This window comes from Manis javanica, chromosome 4 (assembly GCF_040802235.1).
Source record: "Manis javanica isolate MJ-LG chromosome 4, MJ_LKY, whole genome shotgun sequence".
In the NCBI taxonomy this organism is placed as follows: domain Eukaryota; kingdom Metazoa; phylum Chordata; class Mammalia; order Pholidota; family Manidae; genus Manis; species Manis javanica.
The window spans coordinates 2,994,834-3,019,736 of record NC_133159.1 but is presented as its reverse complement, the minus strand read 5'-3'; the positions used below and the strand labels follow the sequence as shown (position 1 = coordinate 3,019,736).

Genomic DNA, 24,903 nt, shown 5'->3' with positions numbered 1-24,903 from the left:
ATGGAGGAGCCCTGGCCTCTTCCCCATATACCTCGGACCCCATGGAGGTAGGTGGTCCCCAGGAAGGCTCTCCAGATGACCTGGGTGGCATGGCACCTTCACTGTGGCTGGCAGACAGAAGGCCCCCGGCTGCTCCTATGCCACCCCCAGGGTGGCTCTACTACCAGAACACGGGCCCTCAGCAGGGAAGCATGGGTCTGGCCCCTGCCTGCACGTTTGTACCTGTACAACTCAGGTGGAGCTGAGAGTGAATCACCCAGGAGGCAGCAGGGACCATGGCTGACCCCAGGGACCGGCACCATTGGCATCCCCCTGACACCCTGCTGCTCAGGATGAGACCCCTGGGTGCCTTGGCCACTGCCCTCCCCAACCAGGCACTGCTGATGAGGCCTGTGAGTGGGGTCTGGGGGAGCAGGGCAGGGTGGAGCCCATGACCACATGGGTCCACACGGCTCACACGCCTCCTCCTGGACCAGGCGCCGGCCTCTGCCCCCACATGTGCCCATCACCTGGGTCCTGCCAGGGACTCGCTGACCTCGCCTGCACTGCTCCAGCAGCTCACTGGTCTCCCCACCTCAGAAACGCCCTGCCCGGGTCCCATGCTCCCCCCAGAATATCCCTGTCCAGCCAGCTGTCAGCCCACTACAGTCCAAGCGCTGGGATGTGGTGTTCAGGGGCCTGCACACCCAGGCCTGGTTCCTCCATCATTTGTCCTTCATAATCCAAGTACTCATGGAGCAAATGGTGGGCGCCCAGCCCAGGGCAGGGGCCTCGAGGGCTGGTAGCCCAGGGGAGAGTCCAGGACCCCTGAGACGTCATGAGCTAGCAGCAAAAGAGTTGCATTGTCAGCACTCCAGGGACACGTCACACTGAAGGGAAGACAGAAGCCCTGGGGCAGCCCTGGGAGGTGGACCTCCTTCCCAGCAGGCCTCCTGGCAGGAGGCAGGGAGGCCCGTGGAAGACGCAGCAGGGGCGTCCCACACAGTGAAGTCCCCTTAGGGGCAGGCTGGGGTCTGAAAGAGGTTGGCATCCTGCCCCTGCCGCACATCTGTCCGTCCGTGCGTCGTGGCCAGAGGCCCACAGCAGGGCAGGAGAGGTCCGGGCAGGTGTCCGCAGCACGCAGCCGCCCCATGGAAGCGGGCAGAAGGGCAAGGCCAGCTCCACCTGCCACAGCTGGGCTCCCAAGGGGCCTCCGCCTGTGGCTGGTGAGCTGTGTCAGTGACCAAGGGCAGCCTGGTGTCCCCACAGCCCAGAGCAGTCCTCCCACCCCCACACTCTTGAATTGGGCTCCCAGGTGGTGCGTGAGGGAGGCGAAGGGGAGGCACAGGCTTCCTCCTTGGCCCCGGGGATCTGAGGATGGCAGGGGTGTCCCTTCTGCCTCCTTACCCAGCTGACTGTTGGTGAGCGTTCACAGGGCAGTCAGCAATATCCTCTGCAGAGACACCGCTGGGACGCAGATGTGCAGTGGGCCATTTTCCCTGGGGCTGGACGCTCAAGGGGCAAACAAGACACAAACCTCAAGAAACAAACACGCACACATGTTGTCTGAGAACCTCGCAGCTCACCTGTCCTGGCCCAGCTGAGCTCCTGAAAGGCCTCAAGGAAAAGCTGACTGTCTCCTAAAAGAGAAGAGGGCCCATCACTGAGGGCCACTGGGAGGAGATGAACTGGACCTGCAGCCGCGTGGGCCCTGGGTCACCTCGACCTGGGCTGTGCCGTCGGTCCCCAGGGACAGGGTGCAGTGTCCAGAGGGGACTCGGCCCAGGACAGGGCTCTGCCCACATGCGGGGCTGGCAACTCGCAGCAAAACCAGCTCAGTGCCCCGACATCCTGTCCGCTCTTGCCTCAGCAGCACTGTGCAGAGACACACAAGGCCGAGCCCCTGTGGGCTGTGTCGGTGACGAAGCAGAACCCAGGCTCCTCTGGTGGGCAGGGCAGCACGCTCAGGAGCACACAGGCCTCAGAGGCCACTTCGTCCCAACACAGCCTGTTTCTCTGTGGGGCACAAGGGTGCAGAAGCCGGAGCCAGTGGGCAAAGCACTGCCCCGCTTCCATGCCAGCTGCCTGTGAGCACGGCCCCACCCTGCCACCTAAAGGGCACATCTGTCTGCAAATGAGTCACTTGTGTTTCCGGGGAGGCCTCAGCCCATCTTCTCCCAGCCCAGGGTCCCAGCCAGCCCAGCAGCATAAGGTACTGTTTCTTCTGCAAACAGTCAGCTCTGCTTCCGTGGCCTGGCGGCAGTTGGCACCTGGCACTTGGGAGCCATTCAGTGCCTGCGTGATGGACTAAATGAAAGAATCAATCAGTTTAGCACATTCCCTCCCTGGTGCAATGGGGAAGGCACCTGCGTGGGAGGCGGGAGGCTGGATTTCCTGTCCAGGATGAAGGGCTCCCCCACGGATAGGACACATCCAGGCAGGAAGGGGCCTTGGGCAAGGTCACTGGCTGGGGGCCTCAGTGCGTGTGTTGGGGTGGGGGCAGGTCAGGGACCCAGTATGGACCTGAGGGGCCACTTCATCGCTATCTAAGCGCAGGTAATTCATTGAACTTTGTGAGCCGCAGCGTCCTCATCTCTGAAGAAGGAGTGATATGCATCCCTTAGGGTTGTAGCAAATAAGCGAGTTCATGTAGCAAGAACTCCTGGTCTGTCATAAATGTCCCATAAGAGAAAGATGGAGATTAGCTGCACGCTCAGCCCCAGGCACCTGCATTCAGCATGCTTTTCATTTGCTGCACTTCCGATGCTCTGAGATCTGGGGCCTTGCAGGCCCGGCGGGGGCACCCCTCCTCCAGAGCCAGCCAATTCCTGGAGATAAAAGGAACTCGTGTGCCTTTCGCATGCACAGTAACCCACCCAGAGCCCACCCCCTACCAGGTTCTCACCCTCTGGGCCACCATCCTGCCCCACTCACCCAGGGCCAGGGTAACAGCTGGGGAGCCGCTGAGGTCATTCAAACGGGCCCACACTAAACCTACTCACCGGGCCTCCCCCAACCTCCCCGCAGAGACGGAGATCAAGGCCCCTGCCTCACTTTCCCTCACCCCCTCCGCCTCCCAACCCGGCCTCCCGCTCCCCTGCGTGGCGGGCCTCCTGCTTCTGGGGACTTGAAGGCCCCAAGTCCTCTTTCATGGCGGCCACCTCCGCGTCTGTGTGCCTCACCACACTTGGGGACGTTTCCCCAGGCGCCCTTACAGCCCACCCATCCCCAGTGTCCTCAGCCACACGGGCAAGTGCAGATACCCTGCAGGACGGTCTGGGTGGAGCGTGATGCACCGTGGGCGGCGGCTTCCTTCCAGAAGGCAGAGGAGGCGGGGGAGGACCCGAGATGTGCTCCCTGGACAGCAAGCGGGCTCCACCTTCCTCCCAGCAGGGCCCACCTGACTCTCGCCCCGCCTGCATCTCCCCCACCCCCTGCCCTGCCCCCTGAGGCTCTCCTCTGCCCCCTAATGATGAGACAGATCTCCAGCGGCAGCCGCGATGACAGCAAACTGGTAACGACTTGTTTATGACTACGTGTTCGGGTCGGACTCCTGCTTTTTATTTTTTATTATTTTCAGAAGACACTAATTCAAAAATTAAGCCCCAGGCAAAAGGATTTATCAGAAAAGATGGAGGATAAAGTGCTCTTGGCTGACGTGTGTTTTCCCTTTTTCTCTTTCACAGCCACCCAGGGGCATTAGGCGGGGGACACAGGAATGGGGGGGGGGAAAGGCCCCCGTCTTGGGCGTGGGGGCCCGGCTCCTGGGGAGACAAGGCATGGCCCTTGCGCCCTTGCCGGGTCAGCTCCCAGAGGTCAGGCATGGGGCCGGGGCTGGCAGCCTGCTTCCCGCCCCTGCCGTGTCCCTAGCCCCGTGGGGCAGATGATTTTCACCAAGAGAGGACGTACCAGTGGCCCAGGCATCCTTCTGCGGGCAGGCCCAGCCCATCCCTACCCCTCCAGCGCCGCAAAGCGAGAAGAGAACTGATGTATTTATCACTTCTAGGCGCGATCGCTGCAGAAACAAATCCCCGGAGATGAGAAGGTGAGACGCCTTTAACGCTGGAGGGACTGCCAGCCTGGTCCGGCCTGTCTGCATTGGACATTAGAAATCTTCAGGCATAATAAGTCTGACTTGGCATTTTAGAACAGACTTAGACACCTAATTACATGTTTTATTTTTTTCCCCCTGACAACCACTTAGAATATTGCCTTTAGCTCCTATCCCCTGTAAAATTATCTGTAGGACAAATTTGTTACTTTTCTTTAGGGAAATTTTTGCTCAGTAATATAATTATTCCCATGTGGAGGCAAGTCCTGAGCGAAGTCAGCTGTAAACGTGGGTGAGCAGCCACAGGAGGCCCCCTCCCTGCCCTGCTCCTCTCCTCTAGGGGATGATCAGGTGGTCTGCTTCCAGGGAGACACATGAACAGCGTCCCCAGGATGTCCCTGGGGTCATGGAAAGCTATAGCCACCTCCCCACCCCAAGTGCCTCTCCTCCAGTGCCCAAGGTTCAGGGCTAATGCAGTGTATCTGGTGGGTGGTTTAGAACTCTGAACTCGGAGGCAACAGGGAGCCCTAAACCTGGGGTTCCTCCTGGAATCCCCTCCCCGCCCACACCCTCGATTTCTTCTCCCCCAGGACCAGCCCCTTGAAATGACGCCCACCATGAGGGTCTGCAATGTGGGGGCAGGAGCATGCCCACCCTCCATGGCACAGCCCCTCACCTCAGCACCACGCCCCCCACCCCCATTTCTAACCAAGCACCTGGTGGTGAGCATGCTCCTGGCCCCCTCACTCGTCCACCAAGCCCCCTGCACCGCGGCCCCTGAGTCAGGCACCAGCATCTCCATCCCGCCGTCCAGCCCAGGGTGGCAGTCACCCTGGATGCCTCCCTCGTCCAGCCCCACCGCCCAGCCCCACCACATAAGACCCTGGCAGACCCACCCCTCTGTCTACCCCGCCCCTGCCCTTCATGCAGATGCCAGGCCGCATGCCCAGGTGACCACCAGGCCCTCCCGATGGTCCCCCTCTTGCACACTGTGCCTTCCACCCCCTCTCCACCCAGAACCTTCTTGAAGCAGCTCCCATCTGGCCACCCCCTGCTTCGCAATGTTCAATAGCTCCCTCTGTGGGGCTCAGGCCTGAAGGCCTGGCCGGGCTGTCTGCATCCTGTCACCTTGTGACCCCGCACCCTTGCCCTGACCCCATCTCACTGCCCCCTTCATACGCCAGCCTCTGTCTTCCATGACCTGACATGTATACTGATGTAGAATGCATGGCTGGGCCACCGCACGGACCCTTCTGGTCTTGCTCAGCGCCTCCCTCTGCCCCCACACCACACCACCCTCCCCCCCAAAATGGCGGCACAGCCACTGTTTTCTCCAATGTCCACCCCTCTGGCAGCCCTTTACTTGTTTTTTCAGGTGTTTCCACTACTACGGAGGCTCAGTGAAGGCAGAAGTCCTGTCTGTCCTGTTCATACATGTCCACAGATCCTAAAACATGAGATGAATGAATGGATGGATGGACAGATGGACAAGTGAGTGGATGGATGGGTAGTGGGTGACAGATGGTTGACAGATGAATAGATGGGTGGATGATGGATGGATGGAAAGTGGGTAAGACAGATGGATGGATGGGTGGATGGGAAGATGGATGGATGGATGGATGGATGGGTGGATGGGAGGATGGATGGATGGATGGATGGAAGGACAAGTGAGTAGATGGATGGAAGGAGAAGTGAGTAGATGGATGGATGGATGAATGAATGGCGGGGGGTGGGGTGGATGGATGAATAGATGGCTGGATGAAGAAAGGAAAGTTAGTCCTCCACAGCACTTACTCTGCACCAGGGCTTGGACTCAGACCTTTGCACATCTACCTCTACAAAAACCCTCTGAGGTGGGCACTGTTATGTGCCCATCTTACATTTGAAGAGCTCAGAAAGGTGAGGTGATATTCCCAGGGTCTCAGAGAAAGGTCATTATGATGACATGTTGAGGCCATGGAGGTCAGTATATTTAACTTCTCTCCCCTCTGCCTGTCACCTCCACAGGATTCACCAAGAAATGGGGGGGCTCTGAGTAAGCCGCAGGGCTTCCGTGTCCTTGCCCGCACTGGGGACCTCCTCCTGCCAGGAGCAAACCAAAGCGCCAAGGCAGCGGGCCAGCACCCAGGTGACTGGGCCTCAGGGACAGAGTACAGCAGCGGGGCCAGCGCCACCATCAGAGCAAGCAGGGTGTGAGCAGGGGGCCAGGACTGGGGGCTATGGGAGGAGGCCAGTCCCCAGGCTCAGCCAGGGACCACGACACTCCTGGGCCGAGCCTTCAGTAGGGACGGGAGAGGCACACAGGCAAAACCAGTCCCCTGCCCACCCGGATCCAGGGCCACCAACTCGTCCATTTCCTCAGCACTTTTCTGGTTATAGCCTTGAAGTCCCATATCCGAGGGTTTCCTGCAACTGTCCCAGTTTTAAAAGTGAAAGGTCTGTGTCCCAGAAACCTCTTTAGTGCTGGGAAAACCAGGACAGTTGGTCACCCTGCAGGGTACCCACCCAGAGAAAGTGCATCCGGCCTCAGAGGAATGGGCAAGGGGTGGAACCCGCCAGCAGAGAGCGGTAAACCTTCCCTGCCTCCGGGAGACGCGCCCTCTGGCTCTCAGCACGATGTCCTACCTCGGCTGCCAGTTGCCACCTGAGTTCAGAGAGGCTGAGCAAGGCCGGTCCGCCATTTCCCGGGTGTGGCTGCTGTTTCTCTGTTGTCTGTGGGACTGTTTCTTCCTGTCCATGAAGCGATGGCTGCTGTTATCTCCCCTGAAAACCGGGAATTTTTTTTTCCTTAACTCCCAAGTCTGGAAGGGTGGCCCTGCCCAGGGCTGATGGCTCAGCGCTGGCAGTGGGGACAGCACCTGGCCATTGGTCCCCAGCCTGCCCAGGGGCCACAGCTCTTTGCTGCTGCGTGAAAATAGGCCAACAGGCAGCAGCGTCCCCGCCTGGGCATTCCCCTCATGTCTGCAGCTATTATGCACTATTATTCTCCGCCAGTGGGGAAACACTAGCTAATTTTTCCTGTTGTCTCACTAACTCAGACCTGGGAAAGGAAGGAGCTAAGCGTCTGATGTAGAGAATTGGGTTCACAGCCATTAGCTGGTCACTAATAGGGAAGTCAGCGCAACATTGTGTCCACACAGCCCTCCACACCGGGTCCTCAGCAACCCGGACCCCACGGAGGCCTGGCAGGTGCTGAAGCAAGAACAGCAGGAGAGTTTGGTAGCCGACCTAAATATAAAAATCTTCTCTTCCATGCATTTTATTTATTTCTAGTTTTTCATCCATTTGACCGCACACACATGCACGCGCGCGCGCACACACACACACACACACACACACACACACACACACACCCTGGTGACTGACCCGATTACAGCTTCCCGTGGGCTCCCAGGCTCTGTCCCACCCAGCCACTCCCCAAGTCTGGAGGCAGTGTCCTCTGCTCTCCTGAAGGTCAGGCAACATGTGCTGGAACCGAGTTCCCACAGGCCCCGTCGTCCCCTTGGATCTGTTTGCCAGCCTCCCCGTCGTGGAAGCCAGGTGCCCACTCTCACAGGTGTGGCTGAATTCCCAGGCCAAACTTAGACTGCAGGTGAGCAGCCAGGCCCAGAGAGGCCAGGCAGCCTGGCCAAGGCCACACAGCTTGGAAGCCATACAGCCAGATTCCTGCAAACCGTCTGGCCCCAGAGCCCCTGCACTGGCCTGCTCTGCCCTGCCTCTCTAGGGGACCTGAAGCACAGTCAGGGCCCAACGAGCTGGCATTCGGTACCGGGATGGAATAGGACAGACATTTCCAGTTAGGAGGGGTCAGCGATGTCCTGTGTCATGTGCTGTGAACTAATTAATTCATCAGTTTATTGGGTGGGCAACAGGGAAGACAAATGTGAGCTTTAGACATCTCTGGCTTCAAGAAGCCCCTAGAACACCGGGGGAGGTAAAGGTCCCCAGCGGGTCTCAGAGCAACGGCACCTGCGTGAGGGACGGGCGACCGACTGCTTGAGCAGCCCAGGGGCCAGCAGGAGGGAGGGTGTCGTGAGGGGCCTGGCCCCTGGGCTGGGCTGAAAGAGAAGTCACTGGCAGAGGGGCGGGACAAACCCGGTGGGCAGCGAGCCTGCGATGGGGACAGCCTGGCGTGTTCTGGCCATGGGGGAGGGAGGACTTGCAGGCAACGGAGCTGGAGAGACCGACACTTCCTTCTGGCCCCAACGCACGAAAGAGAAGAAAAATCTTCAGCTCATAAGCATTTTTCATGATTGCATATTTAGCTAATGCTAGTTACATGCTTGGCTAGAATGATTATTGTATCTGACTGATGTTTTCTGTCACCAAGAATACTTAACTCTACCCCTGATGGGCTTTAGTGGAAAATTCATATTCACTGTGTGGGACAAGCTGCACAGCCCCTAAAAGGGCGATCCTGGCGCACGGTCCGTAGAGCCCGACGCCTGCCTCGGGTCACAGCCTTCATCTTGATGCTTGTAAAACATCAAAATGAAATAATCCACCAATGCCATGTTTCACGTTTTCAGCAGAGGGTAGCTAGGTGTGCTAAATATTCCAGATAAATACTAATAAGAGCAATCATAGATATTTTTTGAGCATAAAGTAGAAGCCAAGATTGTACTTAGTATGTTCTTTTTCTGTATATATAAACACTTGTATTCTGTATATGGACAAATAATGATTCCTATTGCACAGTTAGCAAAGGGCAAGTCGCTGAACCTCTCAAAGCTCCAATATCACACAGCTCACAGCAGCAGGAGCGAGATTCGAACCTACATGTGACTGGCCACAGAGCCGGGGCACGCACATTGCCGGGAGAGTGTGGCACAAACCCCCTGGGAAGTACTGTCAGAACCTATTACAGCCAAACATGCTCTCACTCTGGGACCCGGGGACCCCCCTCCTCGGCAGGCCACTAGGAAAAAGGAGTCCGTGTATCCACCCAAAGAAATGTACAGAATGTGACAGCACCTTTACCACAACACAAAAACCTGGAAATAGCTCAAATGTCCAGCAGCAGAATAGATAAATAAATCATAGCACTAAGAGAATAGATAAATAAACCCACAGTCGGGCAATGGAATTCTACCCAGCAGTGAAATGGAATGAAGTCCTGCTATATGAAAAACATGAATGAACCTCATATGCTTAATGCTAATCAAAAAAGGTAAGACCAGAGTAATTACCGTGTGATTCATTTAAATGACATTTGAAAATAGGCAAAAGTACCCTCTGGTGGTAGAAATCCAGAGTGGGTGGCTTGGGGGGGTAATGACGGGAAACAGTGATGGTTACCTGAGCATATTCACTTTGTCAAAACTCAGCAAGATGGACACTTCAGATTTACACAATTCACTCTATATAGGCGGTACTCTAATCTCATCCAGACACCTACAAACAAAACAATACCAAAAAAAACCCAAACTATACTGATATGTAACACTTGCTAAGACAGAAGTCCCACTAGGCTTCCGCAGGGTCATCACTGAATACATGGGTCTGCACTCAGGGCTCTGAATCAGTACTCACTTCTGCTTTCCCTGGGATTAATATCCTGCAGGACTGTGGGAGCCATAAAAGGTCAGACTGAAATTCTCTCGATTCCAGAATTCACTACTTCCCCAGCCCAGCCTGGGCTCTGCCGGAAGGGAAGGTCTGGTCTTCCTGACTTTGTATCTTGAGCACCTAAGGGAGATGCTTTTTCAGCAGTACGTAGACGTATTTGCTTTTTCTGATGCAGCTTCGGCTTCCCTTCTCCCAGCCCAGTGACAAACGAGGAGAGTCTGAGCCGCCATCTGTGACCCGTGTTACTGTGGGACCTTGAGCTTGTCATCTCCTCTGGTACGATGATCATAATGCTCATGACCCCATGTGGCTGTCATGCCCTTGGAGCGCTCAGCGCAGAGCTGCGAACAAGGATGCGCTTATGCATGTTTGCTTCATTCGTTTCTATTAGAAGCCCCTTAATCCTGCAGCAGCCACACTATCTGAGCACAAGGGTCCTGGCTATGACCTTTAGACTCCCACCAAAACCACCCAGAAAACATGCAAATGCAGGCGGGGACTCTGCCCAGAGCCCGAAGAGTACCCCCTTTGCTCTCCTGGGCCGGACCTGAAAGGAGCGCCCACAGCCAGCCCACTGGGCACAGGGGGTTCCCTCCAGGAGCACCATCAGCAGTCGGCTGCTGGGCCCCAGTGCTTTTTCATTAAAAACCCAAGTTTGCTTTGTCTTGTGGACAACTGGCGTCCATGATTCAGTAAGCTGCAAACGGCTACGACTCTGTGGGTCCTTATTTCTCCAGGCCACTCACTCCCCTTGGGGTGCTGTCACTCCAGCAGGAACACTGAAAGCCCAGGGCAGAAGAGTGGGGAAGGGGCCGGTGTAGAGGAGACTCCTCCCTTAGTAAAAAGCCACGTGTAAAATTGCCCAAAGAGCAGAGGAGGCCGCCAGGCCTCCAAGCCTCCAGGGAAAAGCCGGGAGCTCATGGGCATGTTGGTACAGACGGAGCTCAAGTAATACGCACTGAATGAATGGCCCAACAGGCCCATGCAATTCTCCAGACAGGGAGGGACCCCTTGTACAGATCTGGCCCTTTTCCCATTTCATACTCAAGGAAAACATGTAGCATACAGGCTTTGGAATAAGGGATCCATGTCCAGGTTCACCAGGTGCTGACTCTATGATCTTAAGTGTGTTACATACCTCCCTGAGCTATGACTTTCTTGTTTATGAAACGTGATTGGTAATAACCAACCGACGGAGCTAACAGGAAGAGTTGTGGTAACAAGACATGGGACTGCACTGATAACAGGGAAACTCCCAACAGTGGCTAACACTATGAAGGGGTTAATTTAACTCATGCAGCAGGGGAGGGTAGTCCTAAACTGCCTACCTGGAGGGATGATCAATGGCGACACCAGAGACCAGGGTTCATCCGTCTTCTGCTCCCCCATCTTTACCATGGCTTTTATACTCACTGCCCCAAGATGGCTGCTGTGCCTCCAGGCATCACTTCCAGGTCTCAGGCAAGAATGAAAGGGAAGGTTGAAAGGGTGAGGGACAAAGGGCCTTTTCCCAGCAGGTCTTTGCATTTTTGTTTGGGAAGGGCTGCTCTCTCCAGTAACTCATTTGGACCCAATAACTCACTGTATCTCATTGGCCAGAATTGGACCACGTGGCTACAGTTCTAGTTGAGCACATGTCACACTGAACAAACCCAGATTTTGTGACTGAGGAAGCAGGGGGAATGGACATGGGGTGGGCCAAGGAGCAGCAAGTGTCCCCTGGCGGTACGTGGGAAGCACCTAACGTTAACCTTCTGCTGATCCCCCACCGCCCTCCCAGGTCACTCACTGCTCTGCGCCCCCTGTGAGGGTCTGCCGTATCCCAGGAGCACAAATGTACCCCCCCAGGATGCGTGGACCTCTTGCAGATGGCTGTACCACGTTAAGGAGTTGAAATACTAGACTATTCCACCCAATGCCAATTGCTCCTTTTTCAGAAATCTTATTTCATCTGAACCAGTTTTAAATCAACCAAAAAATATTTGTGCAGCACTCAGTGCATCAGATATTATACATGTAGCTCTATCAGCACCTGAGAAGGGTAAGACAGAAATTCCTGGAACCAATGAATCGCTGTCTCCTGGAAAATGGCTGATGGAGGTTAATAGGACCCCCGTGCAGAGTGGTGGTGAGAGAAGCATCGACATGCAAGGCCGAGGGCACAAGACTGCTTCAGGCCATTTGTAACACAGGCACACAAGTCACTTCCCAAAATGCTGTTAATTCTCAGTTATGTCTGCATCTTTCTCTGTCAAGCACACCAAATTTAGACAGAGCCAGAGGGAAAGAAAATGAAAGCAAGAAAGACCGAGGAAACTATGCTCCCTATAAAATATGTGTACCTGGGAGTTTAGTGCCTGGAAGTGTGATTACCAGCAGCTTGGGTGTCCGGCGGCTCCACGGAGAAAGGGGTTCAGAGCTTTAGAACTGACACAAGCTGCTGCTTCACAGAGATTTCTGGTAGACCTCACACATGTTTCCGTGGATTCCAGAATGCATTTTTTTAAAATATTTCTTCACAGGGAAAATGCATGTCCAGCCAGCTCCTCATTTTTCTTCTGAAGCTGATGGGCCACACTTGAAAAGCCCTTCCCTCCAAGGCCCTCACCAGCCCCTCAAATGACTCGGGTGGAGGAGCCTGGAAGCAGAGAGGTGAGAGCTGGATTTGACAGGTTATGGATGGCCCTAATTTCCTGGTGGTGAAAAGATAGAGAAAAAAAATGTGTCCTTGCCTGGGAGAGGTTTATAAGCCAGGCACAGTGGGGCTGCGTTCTCCCAGGCCTGGAGCTCATCTCAGCATCCCCCCAGGGCCAGGGGGGCACAGAAGAGAGAGAGGAGACCCAGACAGACAGAGGCAGCCTCATGACAGGGCACCAGGGCACCAGGGGATCACCGGGTGTACTGCCCTGGGCTGCACCGAGAAGCAAGCCAAACCCTGAGCCCACAGACTAGCTCCACGGCCCACCTGCATAGAAGCCAGGGAAACAAACCCGATGCCAAAGAGATGCTGAGGCCAAGAGGAAAGGAGGCCCTTCACCATCTGCCCCCAGGTCCTGTGCCCACCTGCACGCCCAACACAAACCCAAGCCGGTCGGTGACCCTGTCCCCAGGCCCACACCCATGATCGCATCTGCAGCTCAGCTGGCCTTCCTGACGGCCCTCGCCACTATCCCACTCTGGGCAGCAGGACCCTGGGCCCAAGGCAGGGATGGACGGGGGCTGTGTGCAGTGTGCTGGGTTCTGGTTCTAACGGACTCTTAGGTCTTTAGGCTGACTCAACGGTGCCACCAACAAGCCATCAACTCCGGTCTCAGTGAGTGACAGCAGGGCGGGGCCCAAGCTCTGTGTGGAACACAAGGCACAAGGATGGGCCCCACCCTCAAGAAACTCAAGCTCCCCAAGAGCGAACACTAGTTACAGAAATGCTGCAGAATGCAGCTCGTCACCATCACTAAACAGGAACAACAGCGGCTCTTCACCCCCTTCACCTATCTCACGACCCAGGGATGAAAGTGCAGCATAGAGAATAGAGGCAATGGTTCTGTAAAATCTTTTATGGTGAACTGGAGGCCAATATAATGTTATATATCAACTATACTTCAATATGAAAACAAAGATAGTGGGCCTAACTCAGGGCTCAGGTTCAAACCTCGCCTCTGCCACTCACCAGCTGTGTGACCTCGCAGAAGCCACTCAGCCCTTCTGACCCTCCACATCCCCTGTTTAATAACCATAGTGCTCAGAGGGTTGGCTTGGAAGGCAATGTGAGGCTGCGTGTGCAAGGAGCCCAGGGCCATGCAGTGTGTATGTCCACCCAGTTCTGTTATGGTGGTCAGGGGTCCTTTAGATCTTAAAAGCTTCAGTTAACTGTGACTACTATCATGCCTTCCCACTCCAGCTAGTATGTATTTCTACCACCCAAAGACAGTCTGTTGACCTTTCCTTCTGCAGTTAAAAAAATTAAAACATGGGCGGAGCCAAGATGACGGTGTGAGTAAAGCAGCAGAAATCTCCTCCCAAAACCACATTTATCTATGAAAATATAACAAAGACAACTCTTCCTAAAATAGAGACCAGAGGACACAGGGAAACATCCAGACCACATACACACCTGCGAGAACCCAGCGCCTCGCGAAGGGGGTAAGATACAAGCTCCGGCCCGGTGAGACCCGAGCGCCCCTCTCCCCAGCTCCCGGCAGGTGGAGAGGAGTCAGCAGGGAGGGAGAAGGAGCCCAGGACTGCTGAACACCAAGCCCCAGCCATCCAGACCAGAGCGCAGACACAGTGCATGCGTGGGGTCCTGGATACTAGGGAAACAGGGCGGCAGGACCGGTGAGCGGGTGCCTGAGGCCGACACCGGAGAACAAAGAAATAGGGGTGGCCTTTTTTTTTTTTTTTGGCGAGTGCTTTTTGGAAGTCTTAAAGGGACAGGGACCCTATTACTAGGGAAACAGGGAAGCAAGACCGGTGAGCGGGTGCCTGAGACCGGTGCCTGAGGACAAAGGAAATCGTGCGTGTTTCTTTTTTTGTTGTTGTTGCTGTTATTGTTTTGGTTTGGAGAGTGCTTGTTGGAAGTCTTAAAGGGGCAGGGCAGGACACTTAGTCCAGAGGCAGGGAATCTGGGATCTCTGGGCACTCTAACCCCCTGGGCAGCAGGGAGCACGGAGGCCCCTTACGGAGATAAATAGTCTCCCGGCCGCTCCCCCTCCAACAGGACTCCACCACTTTGGAGCAGCAGCCCGAGCCAGGCCACGCCCACAGCAACAGCAGAGATAAACTCCACAGCAGCCGGGCAGGAAGCAGAAGCCCTGTCTGCGCACAGCTGCCCAGCACAAGCCACTAGAGGTCGCTATTCTCCCAGGAGAGGAAGGCCACAAACCAACAAGAAGGGAAGCTCTTCCAGCCGTCACTCGTCCCAGCTCTGCAAACTATCTCTATCACCATGAAAAGGCAAAACTACAGGCAGACAAAGATCACAGAGACAACACCTGAGAAGGAGAAAAACCTAACTAGTCCTCCTGAAAAAGAATTCAAAATAAAAATCACGAACATGCTGACAGAGATGCAGAGAAAAATGCAAGAGCAATGGGATGAAGTCCAGAGGGAGATCACAGATGTCAGGAAGGAGATCACAGAAGTGAAACAATCCCTGGAAGGATTTATAAGCAGAATGGATAAGATGCAAGAGGCCATTGAAGGAAAAGAAACCAGAGAACAGGAATGTATGGAAGCTGACATAGAGAGAGATAAAAGGATCTCCAGGAACAAAACAATACTAAGAGAACTATGTGACCAATCCAAAAGGAATAATATTCATATTATAGGGGTACCAGAAGAAGAAGAAAGAGGAAAAGGGATAGAAACTCTCTTTGAAGAAATAATTGCTGAAAACTTCCCCAAACTGGGGGAGGAAATAATAAAACAGACCATGGAAATACACAGAACCCCCAACAGAAAGGATCCAAGGAGGACAACACCAAGACACATAATAATTAAATGGCAAAGATCAAGGACAAGGAAAGAGTTTTAAAGGCAGCTAGAGAGAAAAAGGTCACCTATAAAGGAAAACCCATCAGGCTATCATCAGACTTCTTGACAGAAACCCTACAGGCCAGAAGAGAATGGCATGATATATTTAATGCAATGAAACAGAAGGGCCTTGAACCAAGGATACTGTATCCAGCATGATTATCATTTAAACATGATGGTGGGATTAAACAATTCCCAGACAAGCAAAAGCTGAGGGAATTTGCTTCCCACAAACCACCTCTACATGGCATCTTACAGGGACTGCTCTAGCTGGGAGCACCCCTAAAAAGAGCACAGAACAAAACACACAACATATGAAGAATGGAGGAGGAGGAATAAGAAGGGAGAGAAGAAAAGAATCTCCAGACAGTGTATATAACAGCTCAATAAGCGAGCTAAGTTAGACAGTAAGATACTAAAGAGCCTAACTTTGAACCTTTGGTAACCACAAATTTAAAGCCTGCAATGGCAATAAGTACATATCTCTCAATAGTCACCCTAAATGTAAATGGACTTAATGCACCAATCAAAAGACACAGAGTAATAGAATGGATAAAAAGGCAAGACCCATCTATATGATGCTTACAAGAAACTCACCTCAAACCCAAAGACATGCATAGACTAAAAGTCAAGGGATGGAAAAACATATTTCAGGCAAACAGCAGTGAGAAGAAAGCAGGGGTTGCAGTACTAATATCAGACAAAATAGACTTCAAAACAAAGAAAGTAACAAGAGATAAAGAAGGCCACTACATAATGATAAAGGGCTCAGTCCAACAAGAGGATATAACCATTCTAAATATATATGCACCCAACACAGGAGCAACAGCATATGTGAAACAAATACTAGCAGAACTAAAGAGGGAAATAGACTGCAATGCATTCATTGTAGGAGACTTCAACACACCACTCACCCCAAAGGATAGATCCACCAGGCAGAAAATAAGTAAGGACACAGAGGCACTGAACAACACACTAGAACAGATGGACCTAATAGACATCTATAGAACTCTACATCCAAAAGCAACAGGATATACATTCTTCTCAAGTGCACATGGAACATTCTCCAGAATAGACCACATACTAGCTCACAAAAAGAGCCTCAGTAAATTCCAAAATACTGAAATTCTACCAACCAATTTTTCAGACCACAAAGGTATAAAAGTAGAAATAAATTCTACAAAGAAAACAAAAAGGCTCACAAACACATGGAGGCTTAACAACATGCTTCTAAATAATCAATGGATCAAGGAACAAATCAAAATAGAGATCAAGGAATATATAGAAACACATGACAACAACAACACAAAGCCCCAACTTCTGTGGGATGCAGCGAAAGCAGTCTTAAGAGGAAAGTATATAGCAATCCAGGCACACTTGAAGAAGGAAGAACAATCCCAAATGAATAGTCTAACATCACAATTATCAAAACTGGAAAAAGAAGAACAAATGAGGCCTAAAGTCAGCAGAAGGAGGGACATAATAAAGATCAGAGAAGAAATAAACAAAATTGAGAAGAATAAAACAATAGCAAAAATCAATGAAACCAAGAGCTGGTTCTTTGAGAAAATAAACAAAATAGATAAGCCTCTAGCCAAACTTATTAAGAGAAAAAGAGAATCAACACAAATCAACAGAATCAGAAATGAAAATGGAAAAATCATGACAGACTCCACAGAAATACAAAGAATTATTAAAGACTACTATGAAAACCTATATGCCAACAAGCTGGAAAACCTAGAAGAAATGGACAACTTCCTAGAAAAATACAACCTCCCAAGACTGACCAAGGAAGAAACACTAAAGTTAAACAAACCAATTACGAGCAAAGAAATTGAAATGCTAATCAAAAAACTGCCCAAGAACAAAACCCCGGGGCCGGACGGATTTACCTCGGAATTTTATCAGACACACAGAGAAGACAGAATACCCATTCTCCTTAAAGTGTTCCAAAAAATAGAAGAGGAGGGAATACTCCCAAACTCATTCTATGAAGCCAACATCACCCTAATACTAAAACCAGGCAAAGACCCCACCAAAAAGAAAATTACAGACCAATATCCCTGATGAATGTAGATGCAAAAATACTCAATAAAATATTAGCAAACAGAATTCAACAGTATATCAAAAGGATCATACACCATGACCAAGTGGGGTTCATCCCAGAGATGCAAGGATGGTACAACATTCGAAAATCCATCAACATCATCCACCACATCAACAAAAAGAAAGACAGAAACCACATGATCATCTCCATAGATGCTGAAAAAGCATTTGACAAAATTCAACATCCATTCATGATAAAAACTCTCAGCAAAATGGGAATAGAGGGCAAGTACCTCAATATAATGAAGGCCATATATGATAAACCCACAGCCAGCATTATACTGAACAGCGAGAAGCTGAAAGCTTTTCCTCTGAGATCAGGAACTAGACAGGGATGCCCACTCTCCCCACTGTTATTTAACATAGTACTGGAGGTCCCAGCCATGGCAATCAGACAACACAAAGAAATACAAGGAATCCAGATTGGTAAAGAAGAAGTTAAACTGTCACTATTTGCAGATGATATGATATTGTACATAAAAAACCCTAAAGACTCCACTCCAAAACTACTAGAACTGATGTCGGAATATAGCAAAGTTGCAGGATACAAAATTAACACACAGAAATCTGTAGCTTTCCTATACACTAACAATGAACCAATAGAAAGAGAAATCAGGAAAACAATTCCATTCACAATTGCATCAAAAAGAATAAAATACCTAGGAATAAACCTAACCAAAGAAGTGAAAGACCTATACACTCAAAACTACAAGTCACTCTTAAGAGAAATTAAAGGGGACACTAACAAATGGAAACTCATCCCATGCTCGTGGCTAGGAAGAATTAATATCGTCAAAATGGCCATCCTGTCCAAAGCAATATACAGATTTGATGCAATCCCTCTCAAATTACCAGTAACATTCTTCAATGAACTGGAGCAAATAATTCAAAAATTCATATGGAAACACCAAAGACCCCGAATAGCCAAAGCAATCTTGAAAAAGAAGAATAAAGTAGGGGATCTCACTCCCTAACTTCAAGCTCTACTACAAAGCCATAGTAATCAAGACAATTTGGTACTGGCACAAGAACTGAGCCACAGACCAGTGGAACAGATTAGAGACCCCAGACATTAACCCAAACATATATGGTCAATTAATATTCGATAAAGGAGCCATGGACATACAATGGGGAAATGACAGTCTCTTCCACAGATGGTGCTGGCAAAACTGGACAGCTACATGTAGGAGAATGAAACTGGACCATTGTCTAACCCCATACACAAAAGTAAATTCAAAATGGATCAAAGACCTGAATGTAAGTCATGAAACCATAAAACTCTTAGAAAAAAACATAGGCAAAAACCTCTTAGACATAAACATGAGTGATCTCTTCTTGAACATATCTCCCTGGGCAAGGAAAACAACAGCAAAAATGAACAAGTGGGACTATATTAAGCTGAAAAGCTTCTGTACAGCAAAAGACACCATCAATAGAACAAAAAGGAACCCTACAGTATGGGAGAATATATTTGAAAATGACAGATCCGATAAAGGCTTGATGTCCAGAATATATAAAGAGCTCACACACCTCAACAAACAAAAAACAAATAACCCAATTAAAAAATGGGCAGAGGAACTGAACAGACAGTTCTCCAAAAAAGAAATACAGATGGCCAAGAGACACATGAAAAGATGCTCCACATCACTAATTATCAGAGAAATGCAAATTAAAACTACAATGAGGTATCACCTCACACCAGTAAGGATGGCTGCCATCCAAAAGACCAACAACAAATGTTGGCGAGGCTGTGGAGAAAGGGGAACCCTCCTACACTGCTGGTGGGAATGTAAATTAGTTCAACCATTGTGGAAAGCAGTATGGAGGTTCATCAAAATGCTCAAAACAGACCTACCATTTGACCCAGGAATTCCACTCCTAGGAATTTACCCTAAGAACGCAGCAATCAAGTTTGAGAAAGACAGATGCACCCCTATGTTTATCGCAGCACTATTTACAATAGCCAAGAATTGGAAGCAACCTAAATGTCCATCGGTAGATGAATGGATAAAGAAGATGTGGTACATATACACAATGGAATACTACTCAGCCATAAGAAGTGGAAAAATCCAACCATTTGCAGCAACATGGATGGAGTTGGAGAGTATTATGCTCAGCAAAATAAGCCAAGCGGAGAAAGAGAAATACCAAATGATTTCACTCATATGTGGAGTATAAGAACAAAGGAAAAACTGAAGGAACAAAACAGCAGCAGAATCACAGATCTCAAGAATGGACTAACAGGTACCAAAGGGAAACGGACTGGGGAGGATGGGTGGGAAGGGAGGGATAAGGGGGGGGAAGAAGAAGAGGGGTATTAAGATTAGCATGCATGGGGGCGAGAAAGGGGAGGGTTGTACAACACAGAGAAGACAAGTAGTGATTCTACAACACTTTGCTATGCTGATGGACAGTGACTGTAAAGGGGTTTATAGGGGGGATCTGGTATAGGGGAGAGCCTAGTAAACATAATATTCATCATGTAAGTGTAGATTAATGATAAAAAAAAAGGCAGTTCCTGTGTGGTGACCTCCAATGAGTTCTACACAATGGTATAAGGGCATATAAAAGTATAGGCAAAGGGTCTGTTTGTGTTTATACAGAGGATCAAAGCCTGATTTGGCTTCCCAGAAAATGAACTAAGATACGATATGAAAAAGAACTTCCAACATCAGCACTTCCTGGAAGACTCATGCCAGAAGATGATCATCAAAATACCCCAACAAAGATCCACGTGCTGCTACAGGTGTAGATGCACTCATCCCTCCGGTTCCTGGACTTGCCATGGGAATGAAGAAGGAGATATCTAAGCTGGCCTGTGCATACAGTAAAACAACAAATTTGACTGGATCTATACTGTTGGAACTCAACCAAGAATTAGGAGAAGTGCAAGTTGTAGCGCTCCAAAATCTTACAACTACAGACTATTTACTGTTAAAAGAACATATGGGATGTGAACAGTCCCCAGGAATGGGCTGTCTTAATTTGTCTGATTTCTCTCAGATTGTTCAAGTTCAGGTGGACAATATCCACCGTATCATAGATAAGTTTTCACAAATGCCTAAGGTGCCTAACTAGTTTTTCTTGGCTTCACTGGAGATGGCTGGTAATTATAGATCTGCTTTGGTTATGTAACTGTACTCCTATTAAGTTAATGTATGTGTACAATTTAATTAGTAGTTTAAAACCTATACATGCTGAAGTTACTCTACAAGAAGATATGTCAAAGAAATAATCAATCTTCCCATGTTTTCTTCCACCTGCTACTTCTATAGCTTTTCTTCTTCCTTCCTAATTACAACTCCTAAATAGAATTCATGTCTCATATCGAATTTACCGTGTATCACAATTCTTCCAAGTGGTAAAGATACCTCGAGACAAATGCTGGGCATAGAAGCCACAGGGCATAAATATCCAAAGAAGTGAAAAACTAACCTTTTCAAACAATAAGGCTTCTCTCTCACTTACCAACTTTACATTTCCCTGTATGGCCCCGGAAGATGACTGGTTAGCCAGAGACGGGTAAGATTCCTCAAGGGAGGAGCAACCTAAGACAGGCACAGATGCAGGGGGGCCGTCAGGTGAGAAATTGGGGATCAACAGAGGTGAGGCTTAGAACTTCTTCCCCCCTGTACTGAGAGAAATCTTCTGCATCCGTGGATGTTTTAGTGCCCTTGTCTAGCTTGGATTAGCACATAGTCTACAGGCACACACCTGATCATCTACAATTGCTCTCTTACAACACTAAACTATGTTTTTTACCTTTATCTCACATCTACCTACCACTTCAGCATTTTATTAAAAATAATAATAATGAAGAGAGAAATGTGGTATCCACACATAAATCAAGTATAAAAATCAAACGAATATTCATATTTGAACTGACTATTTATAGTTCATAATGCATGATCAAAACCGAAAGTTTCTGTGATGACTGCCCTTGCACTGTTCACCATGTAACTTATTCACTATGTAAGAATTTGTTCTCCATGTAAGAACTTGTTCGTTATGCTTCAGAAGATTGGAGACTGATGAAAATTAGGCTTGGGGTGGATTAATGATTGTACATTGAGCATTGAGTCCCCTATACAGAATTTTATTGTTGTTAACAACCATTTGATCAATAAATAGGAGAGATGCCCTCACAAAAAAAAAAAGTACACACTTCCAATTGTAAAATAAATAAGTAACCGGGATGTAATGTATAGCATAAGAAATATAGTCAAAATATTGTAACAACTTGGTATGGTGATAGCTGGTAGCTAGAATTATCATGTATATAAATGTTGAATCACTGTGTTGTACACCTGAAACTAATATAATACTGTGTGTCAACTACCCTTCAATAAAAAATAATTATCTATAAAAAAAAAATTAAAACATGACAATGATCAAGCTAGTAGCTAATATTTATCCTGCACTTGGTCACATCAGTGAGCAAATTCGTCCTACTATTTTTATGGCACACACACTGCGGAACAGAGCCACCCCTATTTCCCCAAAGGACTTCTCTGCCTCATTCTCTAACCAGGGGCACAGGACATCATCACATCTGCGGTGTGGAATCAGACGTTCTGGGTTTGAATCTTGGCTCTACCACTTTCTGGCTGCTGACCTTTGACAAGCCCCTTGTCTTTGTGAGCTTCAGTCCCCCCTGATAGGGTGAAGATCATAACAGATCCAGCCAATAGGGTTTGCAGGTGAGGGTGGGTATTGGTAATTGTGGTGGACAAACCCCAGAGTGACCTTATTGACTCCCACCCACCAATATCCATACCTTTGTGTGACCCCCTCCCCTTACATGTGGGTGAGACTTGTGACCTTCCTCTAATAAACCAAAATGAGCAAAGCTGAAGCAACGGTGCAGATGTAAGTAAGTTTCCTAATGAATGGACTCTAAGTTCATCAAAAGAGAGATTATCCCGGGTGGGCCCAACCTAACCGGGTGAACCCCTTCAAAGAAGGACATGTGCCCTCCCTGAAGTCAGAGACTCCACACAGCAGAGTCTCTCTCCTGCTGGCCATGAAGAAAGTCACCGTGAGTTCTACAGGAAATGTGTTACGCCAACCATCTAAGGAGACCCTGAAGCTGACCCTTCCCCAGTCAGGACTCTGATGAGAACACACCCTGGTGGACCCCTTGGCTTCAGGCTCGTGAGACACTGAGAAAAGAATCCATGCCTGGCCTCCTGACCCACAGAAACCATGAGATAATGAACAAGTATCACTTTAAGCCTTTAAATGTGCAGTAATTGGTTATGCAGCAATAGAAAGCTAATACAGAAATTCAGGTAGGGTGCCGAACATGGTATCTGGCACACTGTAGGCCTGAATAACTGAACTATTATTGCTGTCTGCCCCATAATTAGGTGGGTGAGGCCACTAAGAAGCAGTTGCTGCATGCCACCTCCCGTTGGTCGGCCTGAGAACCAACCATTCTTTGGGGACCTTAGACCAGCTGGTGTTCCTTTTTCAGTGCCAGCGCTGACTCACCAGGGCACCAAGAGATTAACTCTGCCCAAAAGAGTCTCCAAATCTGGGGACCTAAAAGGGATTGATTTCCTACATTAGGTAACCTAATGGTTTTCTCCCTAAGCAGACCCGGGTTTTTATTACATCACGTTCTCAGACTCTTTGCCTCCTTCTCAAGCCCAGCTTGTTTTGAGCAGGAATAACAGGTGTTTTGGGCCATATGACATTGGCTGCTAGACCCCTGTATGCCAGGGTTTGACATTAGCCCAATCTCTGATATAGACATGCTTGTTCTTTTCTCAACATTAGAGTCTATTTATAATCACGCCAAATCTGCAGACACCCCAGTCTGAACTTCAGCTGCTAAAATATTCAGAACAACACAGAACCTATAGAGCAACCTGGTGTTAATGATCCCACAACCTCCACCAGCCCCCCAAAAATCTCTGCCACATATAAACAAAATACACATGTTTATCAACTCTTAAATTGTCTTCTCATTAAAAAGCCCTTAATGTCTATTAAAATGCATGTTATAGATGCATTTTCCTCATAGTAACTGAAGGAATCAATGTGACTTTCTCATTCTAAGAGATTTTCAGGATCCCTTCAGAAATTATTTTTCATTCCTTCAGGATTTTACAGCTGCTTTTCACATTATCAGCCACATAAAACTTTGTTCCCATAAAGTTGCCTAGAGGAAAATTAGTCAAGGTGGTGTTCCTACTCAAGTTCCATAGTCAAGCCCAATTTCAGAAACAAACAGAGAAACCCAGTGTGCTTGTCTGGGTGTAGAGCCTTGCAGGGTAGGACTTGGGTCAGACAGAGCAGGAGGCTCCACCCACCAATACATGACTTCCTGTGCTATGAATGAGTTCAACACTGCCAAATCTGCCCTGAAATCTTTCCCCATCTATGGCCACAATGCTGAAAATATCACCCCAATCTCTCCCTGAAGATTCTAAAGCCTTCCCAAATATACCTACTGTGGAAGAGTAGTGTCTATATTTCCACAACACCATGAATTACTTGTTTTGAATCAGTGTATCAGTTTGGACGAGGCACCCAGCAGGGTCTGAGAGAATAGGTTAGAGCGCAGTTAAGCCTTCACAATGGGATCAGCAAAGGTGAGGCTGAAGTTGCCGAAGCAGATCGGTTCAGGTGCTGGAGCACATCAACCACAAATATGCGGCTGATGAAAAGCACTCAGGCCTTTCTGCTTCCATCAGACAATCCAAAGCTGCAGCCTGAGGCATGTGCATAGCCCCCAGGATGGCAACAGCTCTGAAGTCCTGAATTCCTGCAGGGCCTCAAGCAGCCCTGTAGTAACATTTACCAGACACTTCCTATGTGCCCGGCTCTGAGCCAGGACCTGTGAGGAATGAACAGGTAAGAGAGGCTGAGACCCCTGCCTCATTCATTCATTCACTGATCACCCACCTACTGAGTACCTATGATGTACTAGCCCTAGGGGGGCACTCTGAAGCACTGAAGCCCTTCCTGAGCATCATTTCTCTGAGAGGCGTCACTGAATGAACACCCTGACTCCTCACCTGCCAGATACACTTCTTTCTTCCTTTATTCAGGACTCTGGCTTGACCCAGGAGCTGGACTTCTTAAGTAGACAGACCGAGATCTTGCCTGAACTCTCCAAGGGCTCATAGACACGAAGTCCTGCTGTTGTAGTTGTAGATTTGAGCACAAAAGCCACACACACCCTCTCCCATGCAAGCAGGAGTCACTGAGAGCCCAGTGAGGAGCTTTGACTTTGTAACGAGCATCTCCTACCACTTGATTATTTTCATAAGCACGGGCTGATTTGGGTTAAGACAAACAAAAATTACTTATCAGAGACATTTGCTAATGAAAAAAAAAAACCCTAATCAGATTTTGTACCCTGTCTGCTAAGAGGCTGCTGATCCTGGAACCCTGTAGGCAAAGGGAGGTTAACTCATACTTGAAATTAAGCAAATTTCCCCTTTTGAGTTGAAAAAAATACTTTTTCATATTAGGAAGCATGAGAATGGTGAACAAAAGTTGTCAGGATAAGTCAGAGTGTGGGCCACACTGCGTCTGCCTCGGGTCACCTGGTGCTGAGCTGACTCCCCTCCTCCCCGCACACCCCACCTCCACCCGAGCAAAGCTTGCGTCCTGCTTTGCAAGTGAGGACAAGCCTCCAAGCTACGGAAGATGTAAAG

The 24,903-nt window shown here is 49.4% G+C and overlaps 1 long non-coding RNA gene across 1 annotated transcript; it reads right to left on the bottom strand.

Annotated features, from left to right (window-relative positions):
- Window positions 1–5,392: 5,392 nt before the first annotated feature.
- Window positions 5,393–24,462, bottom strand: LOC140848637 (uncharacterized). Its single transcript, XR_012129725.1, has 3 exons — window positions 24,259–24,462; window positions 6,656–6,793; window positions 5,393–5,477 (listed from the first exon to the last, which is right to left on the bottom strand). It is a non-coding gene; the product is annotated as an uncharacterized lncRNA (long non-coding RNA).
- Window positions 24,463–24,903: the final 441 nt, after the last annotated feature.